The sequence below is a fragment of the Anser cygnoides genome, chromosome 14 (genome assembly GCF_040182565.1).
Source record: "Anser cygnoides isolate HZ-2024a breed goose chromosome 14, Taihu_goose_T2T_genome, whole genome shotgun sequence".
NCBI lineage: Eukaryota > Metazoa > Chordata > Aves > Anseriformes > Anatidae > Anser > Anser cygnoides.
Window position 1 is genome coordinate 14,022,490 of NC_089886.1, and position 15,588 is coordinate 14,038,077.

General features: G+C 49.2%; 2 long non-coding RNA genes across 10 annotated transcripts in view; one reads left to right on the forward strand and one right to left on the reverse strand.

The window, feature by feature from the left end:
• Nucleotides 1-4,353, forward strand: part of LOC106034388 (uncharacterized) — a 57,704-nt gene extending 53,351 nt beyond the window's left edge. Inside the window, exon 16 of one of the 2 annotated variants that reach the window (XR_007163639.2) lies at nt 271-4,353. This is a non-coding gene — a long non-coding RNA (uncharacterized lncRNA). The remainder of the gene's footprint in view (nt 1-270) is intronic. The other variant, XR_007163643.2, reaches the window with a different exon arrangement.
• Nucleotides 4,209-14,643, reverse strand: LOC106034434 (uncharacterized). Of its 8 annotated transcripts, XR_010834983.1 has the most exons (6): nt 11,346-14,643; nt 10,277-10,529; nt 8,833-8,878; nt 8,612-8,734; nt 5,790-5,984; nt 4,209-4,346 (listed from the first exon to the last, which is right to left on the reverse strand). It is a non-coding gene; the product is annotated as an uncharacterized lncRNA (long non-coding RNA). The 8 variants fall into 8 exon arrangements; XR_001206069.3 differs by lacking the exon at nt 8,833-8,878; XR_010834982.1 differs by having other exon boundaries at nt 8,833-10,529.
• Nucleotides 14,644-15,588: the final 945 nt, after the last annotated feature.

The following is a 15,588-nucleotide window of genomic DNA, read 5'->3' on the forward strand; positions in this document are numbered from 1 at the left end:
AAATCTGAGTTTTAATAAGCTTTGTAGAAAATATCTGACATCTAAATATCATAGAGTGAGAAAGACATTGCAGTCTTGAATTAATGAGTAGCATCACGAAGCCAGCTATAAGACAGGTGCAGATATGAATACAAAACAGCACGTGTGTCTTACAGAGAACCAAATATCCTATAAAATTCTACAGCATAAAGATGTTAATGCAAAGCATAGCTTATTTACAGATTAAATTAATAGTCTCAGGAATACATCCAGAACTTCTTTTCTCTGCAGGCAACCAGAATCATATCCCAGGGGAGATTCCTGATGAGTGGCACCTTACAAATAAAAATAATGTTTAGGATCGGTGCTGGGCTATGTGAAGGTGAAGGTCCTGCTGGCAGCGAGCTCCACACAGCCGAGCTCTGCTCAAGACCTGCTGTGTTGCACTCGCCGAAGGTCAAAGAGCAGCCCGGCCAGAAATAGATGGGCTCTGTGCGCGGGGTTCGTTCTTGGAGCCCACTCATTTCCCTCCTCTGGAAAAAACAGTGGAGACCATGGTACACTGGAAACAACAGTGCTTCATTCAACCTTCCTGGCAATCCTTTCAGCTGTATTTCAATGACTTGTTATTTTGATAAACAGCATACATGCCAAGACCTTTCAAGGTGAAGAAGCGCACACTCAGCATTTCCCAGAAGCTGCAGCATCACATTTGGATGCACAGCTCATGTGATTTCATCTTCAGGAGCTGCTTAGTTTCATTATAGTGTTGCTTTGTGCTGGATGTGTTTTGAAAAGTTGGCTACTGTGGTGGACCCAGCCCATGACAGGGTTGAGAAGGGGTCAGTTTAGATACGAAACATCCAGAAAAACCAGCTTCATGGCTGGGAGCTTGCTGTGTCAGCTCCTCTTGGCGAGGAGAAGTCTTAATCAGGCTATAAGTGATGCAAAAAAGCTGAAAAAAAATTTAATAAAAGCTACAGCATTAACAAATACTGAACTGACGACCTTTGATATATGAAGCAAATGCTTCATCCACTAGCCTCTACAAGGTTTCATTACCAGCCATGGGAATTTACAGGTGTTAAATTAGCTGCAAGATAGCTCTCATATTGTTGCCTGACCGTAATAGAACATACTGAAAAAGTTAATAAAGAACTGAACGCAGGGGCTGCAGAGTTCAGACACAACCTACTCGCCAGTTCATTCTGAGGTCTTCATCCAGCTAAATTCCAGTACAAGCCATAATTTTTTGTGTGATTCTGTTTATTCCTTCTTAATCCTGAAGGACAGCACCCACTGGAGGAGTACGTATTGCCAAAGAGATGGAAACCAAGAGAGAAGTGGCACAGAAGTGATCTCGCACTGCTCTACTCACACATAAGTTTGACATCCCACCTTGGATTCCTCTTTCACCATTTTTACTACAATCAACAGATAGGAACAAGCCTTTTGTATAGCAAAACTGGAGTCCCTTTTCTAAAACTGTTTGCATTAAATAGCTGGAGAATTGTAAAAACTGAAAATTCACCCAGACTTTCCAGGTAGACTGCAGCAATCAAAAACCAACTAATTACCTACGTCCATAAATTTTACAATTATATTTTGAAATCACACACAAAATATTCCTTGTTATTGACAAATCATAATAGAGACAGCACAGAGATAATTGCTGGAAGTCCTTCAGCTCAGTTCCTTCCCTACGTGCTCTCGCTGCTTCTGTTTCTGTTGAAGTGACTGCCAGTTGCAGGTGCATGGGATTCCTTTGCCTCGTGTCCTGTCTATTATGTAGGTTTTCTGGTGGGAACAGGATCTGGCCCACTGATAAGAATAGTTAAGGCTTCCTTTCTTGGCGATAAAATTATGTTTGAAAAGTACGGTGTAGTACACTGGGGGCAGGAAGGAGAGATGAAGGAGTACTTAAACAGGACTGTCAAACCACTGTTTTTTTCTTAAAACAGGATTTTTTATATTCAGAAATCCTTTGGTGTCGCCAAACCACCAGATTAAATATTGGATTTTGTCTAATAATCTCAGTAGTTTAACAAGACAAAGTCTTTAATATTCAGTGGTGGTACAAATTGAAAAAAAGCAAAAAAAAAAAGTTTCAGAAGGCCTTGTTAAAGCCCCAGTGTGTGGATAACTAAATTAAGGAGCAATTACAGCTCTAGCAGGTGTAGCCAAGTGCAAAACTCAAAGCAAAGGAGCAGGGTAGGGGAGGAGGGGGCAGCCACGTCCACCTGCTGACACTGGGGCTTGTGGGCATCATTCATTCGCCTCAGTGCTACAGAGAGGCCACACTGTAAACACAATGTTCATCTTCCTTACACAACATTCAGACAATGATTTCAAAGCTAAATTAGACTATGTGCATCTTGCAGTGTCCCCCTGTAAAGAAGCAAAAATGTAACAGATGGGAAAATACAATAAAGTAATTTTATGACAGTCACAACAAGCCAAGAAACTATAAAATGGCAGCTGATAGAAAATAAGCTTATAAAGTGTATGCACCATTAGCTCTTGCTAGAGTGGGGGCACGGAGCGAAACGAGGAGACACCGAAAGCCCTGAACCCAGCAGTGGTTGCAGGATGCTGGGGCCGGGCAGCGGTGCCGCGGGGCAGGGGGCAGCGGGTGTCCGCACGCTGCGTGCCCCTGGGAGCGCCCGGCGTGGAGGAGCTGCTCTGCGATTCCTATTTCCTGTGGCTCGAGGTTGCCTCGCCGCCCCCTCGCACAGTAAATGAAACACCTCTGGCAGTGCGGTGAGTTTGATTAAAAAACAGGAAATATGGGAGGTAAGACATTTCCAATAATGCCTTCGAAACTGGGGCCTGGTCTAATGGCCCGTAACTCACTGGTGTCAGAGAAGCTATCGCTAGGTAAGAGGTGTGCACTCTGTCCTTGCATGCAATGAAATCAGCTTTGGAATGAGGCTGAATTGTTTTTCTTAATCTTTCTCTTTTGCTTTGCTTTTTTTTATTATTTTTTATTTTTAAACAAAGGCTGTATATGATTTTCTCTTACTTTTTCTCCTGGGGGTTTGCATTTTCTCTGCTCTTTAACACTGAATCACAGTATCTTACATTTATATGGTACCCAAAGGATCCCGAAGCATGCAGAAATTATAAGCCAAATTTTGCTCTTGGAAGCATGAGCTCAGCTCATACCAAAGTTAATGGGAGGTGAGTACAAACATCTAAAGGGAAGAATTTGCCCTTCAAAACAGGAATCATTTCACCCACTGCTGAAACACAGCTGCCTGTGAGGCAAAACATGGCAAATGGTGAAAGGTTCGGCCCCACGAGGTGCTGATCGCTATCGGCGCTCGAAGACAGCGGCCTCGGGGCAGTCAACACCAGCAGCGGGGTGCTGGCTGCCTTGCGGGTGTCTTGGGGCTCCGTCTCATCAATACGCAACTTTCTTGGCTTTTACGATTGAAAACTTAAAGGGCTCTTAAAATTAACTTTCTTTGTTTCTATTTTGAATTGACTTGGACTTTTCAACTCAAAATGTTTCATTTAAGGGCTTTCTAAGGCCAACATTTTCAGACTGGGAAGCCTGAATAAAACCGTTTGGCTTGTGTGCAGCAGCCGTCATGTCACAGAGCTGTGCTTGCTGAACTTGCACATCGGATGAGATTTATTTGCATGTTTAGAAATGCTCTTTTCTTTGTTTCTTACTCTAGAGACCTTCAGGTGATGGAGGCCAGTGGTTAGAGGGGGAGCTGAGGTTTCCTTCGCTGGCAGGGAGCTGGGTGTCAGGTTAGGGATGGTGGCTGGTGGCTGCTGCCCTGATGGCCCAGGCAGGTAGAGGCACAGGCCATGGGATTAAACCCAGTGCCCAGCACACCAAGTAGCAGAGTCGAAACTCCCTTCCTGTGCTCTTGTTTTCCTTTAGCTTTGCTAGCAAAGGATGAATTTCAAACTGTTCTGTCTGAGTTCTTTTTTGGATAACTCACCCCAAAGATGCAATCCAGATGCATAGCCAAGTGCCTTAAACCTCTGAACCGACTAAACCAAATTATATAAAATCTTCTGAGTTTGCAAAATCGAGTTGGGAATCTCAAGAAAACAGGCGTGCTTAGGGGATTTCCAGCATTTCCTCCTCCTTCGCAGGTTGGCAGTATCACAGAGCAGCCTCTTCCCATGGTGTTCTGGCACTCCTGGTCTCCCTCCCAGCCAGGAGAGTAATTTGCAAAGGTGCCCAAAGTTAAAAAATTATGGGGGAGAATGCTGTTTGGCCTGTTCAAAGCACAGAAGGCTTCTTTTAAGCATGGGACAAAATGATGGCTTCTCATCCAGACAGGTCCTGCTTTCCGCGACTCCGTGTGACGGTTAACTGGGGCTGGAAAGCCAAGCGCTGCAGGGACCTGAAAGGAAGAGCAGAAGGCTTTTTTCCTGCCTGTTTCACTAGTGGATGGACTTCAACCAAAAGCTCAGAGCCATGCTGAAGGAAAATTATAATAAGGCGCCAGGACCAGTTCTTACAAAGGGCCTCTCGCTCTTCACCAGCGGCACTAAAGCCCCGAGGCCAGACCGAAGCGCTGGGAGCACCTGACAGCAGCCCCAGCCTCAGCTCAGGCTCAGCACGCAGCGATGCTCGCTGGGACAGCTTGGCACGGCCCTAAATGCAAGCTCCCATTTCCAGTCAGGCTCTGACTCTTTCCTAGCCTCTTGCTTTCTTCCAACAGCCAGAAGAGGCCAGGGGCCAGGTCACCTCATGGGGGCCGCCCCAGGGGCACCATCTCCCGCCGAGTTCTGCGCGGGGCTGCTGCAGCCCGTGTGCTCTCAGCTCCCCTCACTAGGGCTTATCAGCAGAGCCGGGTAGCTGGCCTCAGGACTGCTGCCAAACCAGTGCAAGGCCACAGGAACTATTTTAGGTTAAATCCTACAGCTTAGGTGAATAGGGGTGTGCATGCACGCGCACACACACACACACACACAGTTGCTGTGGCTTGGCAGATGCGCGGCAACTCGTTAAGCTGCAATAACTCAATCACCCGCTATCAGCCCCATCTATTCTCTTAACTCCGTGGTTGGGTTTTTTCAAAGGCTCGGCGTGCTTGCAGGTCCCACTGGCAGCGCTGGGGCTTGCAGGTGCTCCAGCCCTCTGAAGATCAAGGCGCTTTGTGCGGATGTCTAAATATAGCTCTGTGCCTTAATTCGGGGTGCCCGGGTTTCAAAGCACCGGCGCTCACCTCTGCATGAGGAGTGCCCATGTCAGGAGGCCACAGCACCCGTGGTAGAGGAGCTGATGGGATGAGCACAGAGAAAGGGGCTTGGGTTTGAATTAGGAAGTGCAACGTTGGCCCAAATCCTGGGGGGAGATGCAGGGGGGGATGCCTGACCTCGGTGTGACTCCACGAGCCCTCGTGTCTATTTACCGTCATCATTCCGAGCTCTCTCTTTCAGCTTACAAATGCAATGAGCCAGCTTCCCTGAGATCATGTTTTAAATATACTGCCCTGGGGCTATACTTTAAAATTCAAAACATTGGAGGACACATGGAGAGGGCGTTCCACACCATTTTTGACACAGAGAAATTCTCCTTGACAGCCCAAAAGGTGAGCACCAGCAAGCCCTGAGCCACACGCACAGTGCAGCACAGCACTGGAGCACAAAAATGCAATTTTCTCATACTATACCGACTTCTCTTCCACCCAATTTGCCCTCAGATCTGAATCATGTTGCTGAGAGAGTTAGATGTGGATAAGCCTTATAAAGGAGTGGAGGTGAGAGGGGAAGTGATGGTGCTGAGAGTCAGGCAGGCACAAGACAAGCGAGGGAAGAGCTCCGGTGGTGGATGCACCTACCATTAGCTCCAGCGAGATTCAGAGGGCTATGGGGTGATGGTCTGAGCCTACCCACTGCAGCAGTGTGCCTCCTTTCCTAAGGCAAACTGGCACAGGGAACATGGTGACTTCAGAGCTCAATCCAAGCTCTGCATTGCCACCAGCAGCCACCCCAACAGATGGAGCATGTACCTTTAAGTGCTGCTCACTTGCCCCCTAAAAGGGAGACAAAAATATATTAAAAAAAAAAAAAAAGCCGTTAGGAGTTATATTACCTGCAACAGCTGAATTTAATTAGTAGCGCAATCACAACAAATATTTAAAAGGTCTAAGAAGCCACGAAGGGAAATTTGCTTTCCTGTGCCTCGTGCGCGCCGTGCTCAGCGGCGCTCTGCCATCAGTGACTCAATTTGGGGAAACTTCACACAACTCTGGGGTTTTGTGACCATGGAGGAGGTGGAGGTTTGGGTACAAAGGAGAATTTCCTTGCCCTGTTGCTGTGCCCTTCCCAGCCACTAGCCCAGTGCTAGGTGGCTCCGTGTGGTTCGCACCCTGTGCTCCCTCAGCTCTGCCTCCAAACAGGAGAATTTTTTTTTCTCCAATAAGACGAAACCTGAAAAACAGCAACAGCAAGCAGCAGGCTGCGGCACTGGCCATGAGCTTGGGGCACCCACAGCGTTGTGTAAGTGATGTGGGAGGTTTTGTTGCCCTGAATCGCAGCAGCCCAAGCCCTGCTGTGTCGCTGGGCTCTACCCCTTTGTGCGAGCTGGCTCTCAGGTCCCACCGAGGCCACACCATCACCTTGCCATGCATCATTCTCCTCTGCATAGGGTCAACGACTAGTGTGGAGGTACTGTGTGGGTGCCAAGGCCAGGCCTGGCTTGGTTCCTGCATTCATGGGCACCTCTTCTTCGAGGAGCCACAGGGCACCTTCAGCTAATCACACCCTAAACACACAGTGTCCCTGTGCAGGGGCCATCAGTGAGCCCCGTTCATTGCTTGCCCCCTGCATCCTCCCACCCATCCTACTGCTGTGGAAACCCTCCAGGAGCTCCTGTCCCAGTAGAGACTCAGGTCTGCAGTGGGTTGGGACATCAGTGCAGGCAGTGAGGATGTAGCTTTGAACAAAGCAGCAGTGGAAGATCTTCCATGATCCCAGCAGAGCAGAGGGGGAGACGCAGCAGGTGACCAAAAGGCTGTGCACCACCGCGTCCATGGGAAGCGTCTCCTTCAGGGCAGTGAGCTGCGGGGTCCCGCCGCAGGACCAGGAAAATCCAGGTCTCTGGAAAGCAGCAAGTGGGCTCCTGCGCAGCACTTCATGCCGGGGCAAATTCCTCCTCCTCCTGCGACCTCGCTGAACCCGGCAGATGAGGAGGGGACTTGGGTTCATGCCTGCACAAGCACCGAATTACCACACACGCACTCGCCCCCCGTGCAAGCTATCTGGACGCTAGGTCTCGACAAGAAGCAACTGCATGTTACGTCCTGATTTACTTCTTCAAGTCAGGTGGGTGAGTAGGAGTGGGGAATTTGAGGAGGTTTTGGGTTATCTCCCGCTTCCATTTCCTGCCGCGTCTAAGCACGTCACGCTTTGCTGTTGGTCTAACTCAGCTACTCTCGCCTCGGGGCAAGGAGGAGGAAGGAGGGCTCAGGGCTCAGGCTGCAGCAGCATCTCCAGGAGATCTCCTGGGGCTCTGCATTTCCGCCCTCCTTCTCGGGGCTCTGGGCCGCAGCCTCTGGGGACAGCTTGGTTGGTCCTCACGCAGGCCGCAAGGAATGGATGTCCATTCTCTGCTCCACCAGGGAGTGCCGGGGTGTCCGCGCACCCAGCGGTTGGAGCTGACTTCTCCAACATGTTTAGGCACCTATCCTGCGAGCCACTTAACGTTTCACTTCAGTATTTCCTTTTGGCTGGCTCTCACCTGTAAGAGAAACCTTCACCAGCCACAGGCACAGGGGCTTAGGCGGCACTTCCTTTCTCTTCCACAGGACTGCCACCTAGCTCAGCAGGAGTTTTATCTCCTGGGGATGGGGTGAGACTTAGAGAAACGGAGATTTTCAGGAGATAGGAGTGCAGGTCTAGCTCAGTGAGCTCCACACCTACCTCAGTGAGCTCCACACCCACCCCTCCTTCTGGTGAGCACCAGGTAAGCTGCCCTGTTCTGTCACAGCTTATCTTGCTTTCTCTGCCTACCACCAGTTTCTGGAAGCCTCTGGTGGGACACCTTCCTGCCAGGGAAGAACATGAGGGTTGGCCACCAGTGCCCAGACTGCCTCCAGCCTGGGTCGGCACACAGGGCAGCAGGAAGCTTGACACAGCCCCGGGTCCTGCCCAACACCCCCGTGCTCATTCCTGTCAGTCCCGTCATCCAGCAGCCCATCCAAACTCACTGCCTGCCTTCTGCCAATGCGCTTCTGAGGTGGAGGGGAAAAAACAACATCTGAAGCCAAACACAAAGTCTGGAACCCTTGCTCTCCGGTGGGATTAGGAGCAGGCCCTCAGCCAGCAGGCCTGGCTGGGGCCGTGGGCTTCCTCGCAAGATCTTGGAGAGGCAGAGATCCCCCACAGCTCCCCTGGCTCCAGGCACGGCTGAGTCCCCTGCCTGCACGCCTGGTGACAAGCCCCAGATTTGCCATTTGTGCATCCCCGGTGCTTTTTCCTTTGTGAATTCGAGTTTCGGTGCGGAGAATAGACAGCGTGGACTCTGAGCCCATCTGGACTAAGCCACTTGGGAGTAAAAGCAAATGCGCTTTGAGCTCTGAGACACAAAAATGTCAGTACCCAGGCAGGGGAGCACATGCCACAAGGGACCTGTGGGGCTCTGGCTGGTGCCATGCCACACCTGTAAGAGAAGAGACCTTTCTTCTGCCATATGGTTGATGAGATGCTGGGACCAGCCTGATGGACAACTGCGGCAAGGAGCTGTGCAGTCCAAATCCTTCCCAAGACAACAGTCAGATGGCCACTAGCAGAAACAGAGGAGAAAGGGGGTGTTTCCTGCACTCCTGTTCTATTTCAAGGAAAATATATGGCACGTTACGTGATTTAACATGCTTTACATACCAAAAATGAAGTGAGCATAAAAGAATCATCTGTTTGGAGAGGGAATCTGATGAAAAAAAAGGAACCAGTGTGGGGCAAAAGAACCACATAAACAGTTAACTTAAACAAGACACAGTTTGGTGCAACTTGGCTCCGCTCATAGCCAGCACATGGGAACTCTGGGCAAAGCCATATTGCACTAGTTATAGGCTCATCTCATAGACTTAGAGATGGAAAAGACTTATTAGGTCATTGAGTCCATCCCACCTGCCAGTGAAGGATTGTTCCCTGCAGAATTTTCTCTATTGCTTTGTACAGTCCAATTTTAAATGATCCAAGCGATGTGGTCTCAGCCACTTCCTTGGGGAGGCCCTTGCACAGATACGTTTTGTTTCACTCAGCCTTTAAATGGTTAACCCTTTTCTTTCCCATTTCTCTTTACATTTTCATTTTATGTTTCAGCTTTCTGAAGCACAAAAGGTTTCTTTTTATGTTTTTCAGTCTATTGTACTTACACAGTTATAGCCATACAGCCATCACTGCAGCCTGCTCTGAAACAGAACATCACATCTAACTGGCTAAAAACATTAACAACGTATCACAGGAAATAAACCAAGTTTGCTTTAAACAGGTATGCAAACGAGCTCCTCAAAGCCACAAAACATTCAGGACATTCCAATATGAGACAGCTATCAGCATGGTGTGGATGCTCAGGTGTGTTCCTGTTTGGTGAAAAAGTAGCTGATTTTCATCTTTTCATCTAGTTTATGAATATATTTCATAAGGTAGGAAATAAGCCCAATATGGTTTAGAATTTGATAAGGTTTTGAATGTTGGTAGACTCATCTAAGGTTATTTCTGTTATTTAAGTTCTAGGAGTCAAAATTTAGTCCAGAGACAAGCCTGGCTTGTATTTTCCTCATCTCAATGAAAGACTCTCTAAAAAAATAAAATGCTAGCTAACCACAAGCTTGTGGAACAAAAATAAAATAAAATAATAAATGAAATGAAATGAAATGAAATGAAATGAAATGAAATGAAATGAAATAATAAAATAAAATAAAATAAAATAAAATAAAATAAAATAAAATAAAATAAAATAAAATAAAATAAAATAAAATAAAATAAAATAAAATAAAATAAAATAAAATAAATAAAATAAAATAAAATAATAAAAGTCCTGACCTGGCTCCTCTCTTTCCCTAATTCCTTTCTTTTCACCTTCTACTGTGAAGTGCACTGTAAATACTCCATTAACCAGTGCTGCACAGAAACGCTTCAGCTGCAGGCAAAACGCAGGTCAGTGGGAGCATGAGGGAACAGCCCCCGATGGAAAGGTGATGGGAAGGGATTCTCAAATGGAGCTGTCTGGTGTTTGTTTGTTTGTTTCTTCATGCCACCAAATGCTGCCAATCTAGCACATACAGCTCTTTGACTTCAGGAGGTGCAAAGGAGGAGTACGTACGTGGAGAAGGATGTATAGGTTGTACAGCAATGGTCATCCCTTGGACGCAAAGAACTCAGCAGCAGATGTTGCAATTCCTTGCTGTTTTCCCACACATCAAAGGTTGGGGATTGCTCCATTAATCTCGTAATCCGTAGGAGCTATGGGAATCGTGCCATATTTCTGTCTGGAGAGGAAGTTTTGTGGGGAGAAAGGTAGTGGGGTTTATCAGACAGGCTGATGCAGATGAGGAATGCCCACCAATCCCTTAGGCCTGCAGGACAAATACATAAGATATTACTTTTTTTCTGAAAACTTTGTCTCTTTTACTCCCTCAGCCCATTGGAGTGGGAACACAACTGCTTGTGCTTTAGCACAGGGCTTTTTCTTACCCCTTTCCATTACACAAAAACCACTCGGCATTAGGAAATGGCACAAGAGCACTAGCTGAATGGCCTGACCAAGGACACACAGGCACAGCCACTACACAGCTGGATCCATCCCTGCCAAACACCAGCCCAAAGCAGAAGACTAAAAGAAACTGAAGTGCTGTAGAACTTGTGAAGAACAGTAAGGCAGGTAATCATGATCAGACAGTAGCTTCAAAACAGTGTATTTGGCCGATTTTTTTTTTCACTCGTTGCTAGCGTGGATAAGGTGAGCAGCATTTGGTCTGTGAAGGGATATCCCCCTGCACGGATACCCAGCGCAGTTGCGGTGGCACCAGTGGAGTCCCTGCGACTCTGACAGTCACACATCGCTGGAGAGCTGCTGGGAGAGACCCTGCCAGGCCCTAACTATGGCGTTTTGCTATCAAATAAGTTATATTCCTGAGATATAATGCATGTGCATTTATACACATACTTACACGTTTAGATTCATTTCTATTTCTGTGGCTTCTGAGACCTTTTTGCCCAGTTACCCAACTGCTGGTCTAACAGTGTAGGTGTCCCACCTAAAGAAAATTTTAATTCCTGGGCATCACAATGAATATTTTATCAGCTTCCCAGCAGCACATGCATTCATCACGTCACTTAAGCCAGGGAGATCAATGTTCCTCGTGTGCTGAACAAGCTGCTCCAGCACCCACCTCCGTGCTTTGTTTTCCTTGCCAGTAACACAGCAGCCAGGTATCGCTGCAGCTCTGAAGGGCCTCCAGCAGGGCTGGTGCTGAGGACAGTGTTCCTGCTCCTGCTGGGACCATCTCAGGGGACATGAGCCTGGTGGCTGCCCGGCCACGCCAAGCACGCTTCACCACTTCTGTTCCGTGTGGCGCATTGTGATGTTTCTGCACCTAAGGTGTGTTCTAGCTCCAGGTAAGCAAAAGACAAGCAGCGGAAACCACAGCCTTCCCGTGTTTTGCTTGTTTGTTTGTTTGTTTGGAAACTCCCCAGCCACGGAGACTATTTTTAGAGGCAGAATCAGGAAGCTGCCAAGCCAGAGAGCTGGGAGGCAGGCGGGAGGTGAGAGCCCGCCTGGGGAGGGGACTGGATGGAAAACCAAGCGAGAGCAAAGCGGTGCAAGAGGACGTGGAGGAGCTGTGAGGAGCTGCCCGCTGGAGGCCAGAAGTGCAGGAGCAAGTCCGCGGGTGGGGACGGGCGAGGGGAGATGAGGTCAGAGAGGTACTGGTGGGTGGAGTGCGTCCCGGGGGGAGGACAAGTCCAAGAGTGCAATTCGTAAAGAAGTCGGAGAGCGAGGAGTTATTCTGTTCGGCGCAGCACAGCTCGGGAGGCTGAGGCTGTCTCTGACTCAGGTTTCCTTATTTCGAACTTTTTAAAAGAGCACCTTTTATTGCCTTGTCTACTGCCAAACAAATGGATAAATAACCCTGTGCCTCTCCCCCCCCAGCCTTCTTATCGCACGGGTGTGAGTAAGCCCTCGTGCTTGGATCCAAATTCACACTCCCAGCCTCCTGGGATGCCCATCACGCTATCCTGTTCAGATCTGCACGCATCCTCAGGACCTGAATGTGCCCCCGCTAGGCTGCTCCATAACCCCCCACCATTTTCCATAGGACACCTTCTAGTTGTCCTCCCACAGCCAGGGGTAACCCAGTGGGCTCCAGTGAACTCCACAGTCAGAAAAGCCATCTATCAGATGAAGGGAAGTTTACAAATGTAGCAGGTTCTTTCCAAACTCAGATGCAATTAATGATTAAATATCACCAAGGGGTGGAGGTGACCCAGCCATTTGCCAGGCACTGAGCAGAACAAAGATGCTGTGAAGAGCCATGCACTGCAGGTGATGTTGCCTGAACTCCTCAATGTGAAGGCAAGAGCTGTCCTCATCTACCCAGACCCTTCTAGGCTCTGCTGAGAGCCAAGCACGTTCGAGCAGTGTCTCGTTATTCCTGCACAACAGCAGAGGCTCATCAGCAGTCAGGAACAAGACCTCAAGCTCACAGTGCAAGATAAAGCATCTTGAGGCTTGCGAAGAAGTTGTGTAGATGAATGATAACAGTTGAGATTAGACAACCGCAGCCGTGTAAACAGGCTGCTGCTGCTAGCTCACAGCTCTGCGTAGGTGACCCCCCGGGCCAACAGGTCTCACTAGCTCCAGGATGTGTCAGCATCACGACCCAGTGCTAAGTCAGAGAATCCAACCCACCCGGCCTCATTACCATCCACGCTGAGACCTGAGCCTTTGAAGCTGTTTAGTGCAATCAGTGGGAATCAGGGAGCTCAATATCCTTGAAGATCCTGGCCTGAGGCCACGGAGTTTAGAAAAACATTTGAACATGTGCTTCACTGTCAGTGTGTTGGTGTTTTCCTGCGTGGAGGGACTTACCCAGAGGACGGGGGGGCTTTTCTGCACCACTTCTGGCTGTGCTGTGGTACCAAGCCCTGGGGCTCAGCTGTCATCCTGCTGTGGCAGCAAACAGGGTACCCTCCGAGGCAAACCCATGCTCCCTGGTGCAAATTGCGTCCCCAAGGGATGAGCTGACACCCCAGGGGGCCGCGCTTCCAGCTGGTGTCTGCTGCCACATGCCTCCACCCTAGGGTGACGCTCCTGGCTGCTGCGGCACCAGATGGGACCTTACGGGTGTCCTGGGGATGTCACTTCTTCAGCCACTTTGAAGCAACCCAGGGGCTTGCAACCACACCTTGCCTCACCCAGCTCGTCTGGTGTTCCCCAAAGATGTTGCAGCAAAAATTGCAAAATTTCATTTTGCTTGGCAAAACCAAACCCATTGGCTCGGTGACAAGGGCTGCCCATGGGTGTCTCAGCCACGCCAGCAGCATCCAAGCCCCTACTCCTGCAGACCCAGCATGAAATCCCTCGGGGAAGCAACAGCACTGCCTGTGGGGTGCTTTTCCTGGGCATTGCAACCTATATTTGGAAGGGCTGGGTATAATGAGCATGCTCCCTGCTCCACCAAACTCCAATGATTTTAACACAGCTCCTCGGACTTCCAGCACACAGAGGGCGGTTTGGTCATCCGCATGCAACAAAAGGTCACAACAAACAGCAGAGAAAGGGGAGGGGCGAGACGCTTGTTCCTCCCACGTTGCAAGCAAGGAAATTAATGCAGTATAGATGACATCTGCTGCCCTTGGGCTAGAGGAGGCCTGCCTTCAGCCGAGGTGCAGCAGCAGCAGCCTGCATGCTGCTGTCAGGTGCAGGCGCAGGGCGCAGCCCACTCAGGGTGCGCATCGCCACTCGCACGTCTTGGCCAAGGAGCCCGGAGTCAGGAGCTCCTGGCCTGATGCAAAGAAGTGCCAAATGCTCTCCCTCCCTTCCAAAGGAAACAGCGGAGTCAGCACAATCCTACCTACACCCGGACTCCGCCGAGGCGGCTCGGGGTTGGAAAATCCCATTACCACCCATTGAGACACCGTTAAACAATTTCCCAGCCGCTCCACGTGATCACGCATAGTCTGCACGGGAGCCCAGGCTTCAGCAGCGCTTTCACACTTCCAAAGCATGTCTGCTGGGTCATGTGGAGGCTTTCCAAACCTGTTAAATTCACCTGGTAAGTGCGCCGCTTTAGCCCAAGCTGGCAGACCCGCTGGGAAGTGAGTGCTCAGCACCACCTACGACCACGTGTGCTCCTCACCTGGAGTTTTTCATCCTGCTGCGGCTGGATGATGAAAATGCAGAGCATACCATGCAAACTGCTGTGTATCTCCGTGCAAGCTTGGCCTGTGGCAGAGCTCTTCCCAAAGCAAGTATTCCAGGCTCGCATATAAATTAAAGCTCATAAATCAGTGGAGAAAAAAATCTCCTCTATGGCAATGGCCAACTTGTTAGAAGGGAGCTAAAGGCTACAAATGGTTTTCAATGAAGCCTCGCTAGCTGTCAAGAATGCACGAGGCAGCGGCGTTGTTTGGATTGGGAGCGTGAGTCGGATTTTTCTCCCCTCTTTTGAGGACAATGAAATGTAACAGCTTTTCTTCCCCTCCGAGCTGCACAGAGTGACCCGAGCCGGCAGACAACGGCACAGATACAATCTCAGGAAATCATGAAGTGACCGAAGAATGGCTGAGGAGTTCTGAATAACTAAATAAAGTCCTCCGTGTTTTCTTTAGCAAGTAAAGAAAATACTTTTAGCCTTTTAGTGTGACTTTTGGGGTCAAGGGGGAATCTCGAGTCCAAATACAACAAACCCGTGTGGAAATTGCTGCCAAGAGTCTGATAGCTGGGCTGGGAGCTTGCCTTGAGGCTCAGATGTACAAGAACAGCTCACTGAAGGCAGGCGGAATGTGTTTTTGCTCTGAGCATGGGGACCTTGTCTTTTCTTGTAGATGGTGGGCAGCCCCTGGGGACAGCAGGTGCCAGCACCCCGGTGCTTCCCAACGTGAAGCCCATTTCCCCATTGAGGCTGCCAGATCTTCTTCAGAGCACCCAAAAACGAGGTGCCATGGGGGCGGCAGCAGCAGCTCTTCCTGCTATCCGGTGCAGATGATGTGTTGTTAGCAACACGTTGCAAGATCGTTGTCAATTTTTATTAAATGCATTTAGGAAATCAGTGATGTGCTGAGGTCACAAAGTGTGTTCATGGATAAGTCAGGAGGCTGCAGAGACGGAGGTCTGTGAAGGATGAGACTGTGTATTTTTTAACTGCACCTTCTGGCTCTCATCCTGTTGAAAAATCAAAGCACTTTCAGCAGCTTTTCCCCAGACAGGGCCTTTCAGGTTCCTTCTGTGCCTGCTGAAGGCAGCAATGGAAATAGCAGGGCCACCGAAACAGTGTCCGCAGGAACATGTTAGCATGGGAGCCGAGAGGAGCTAAAAGGCTCAGTAAAGAAATAGGAAAAGAAAATTCCCTATTTCTCAGCTTCCTGATTTTGGATGCATTGCGCTGCATGGAATTGCCTTCTCTATCACACCTC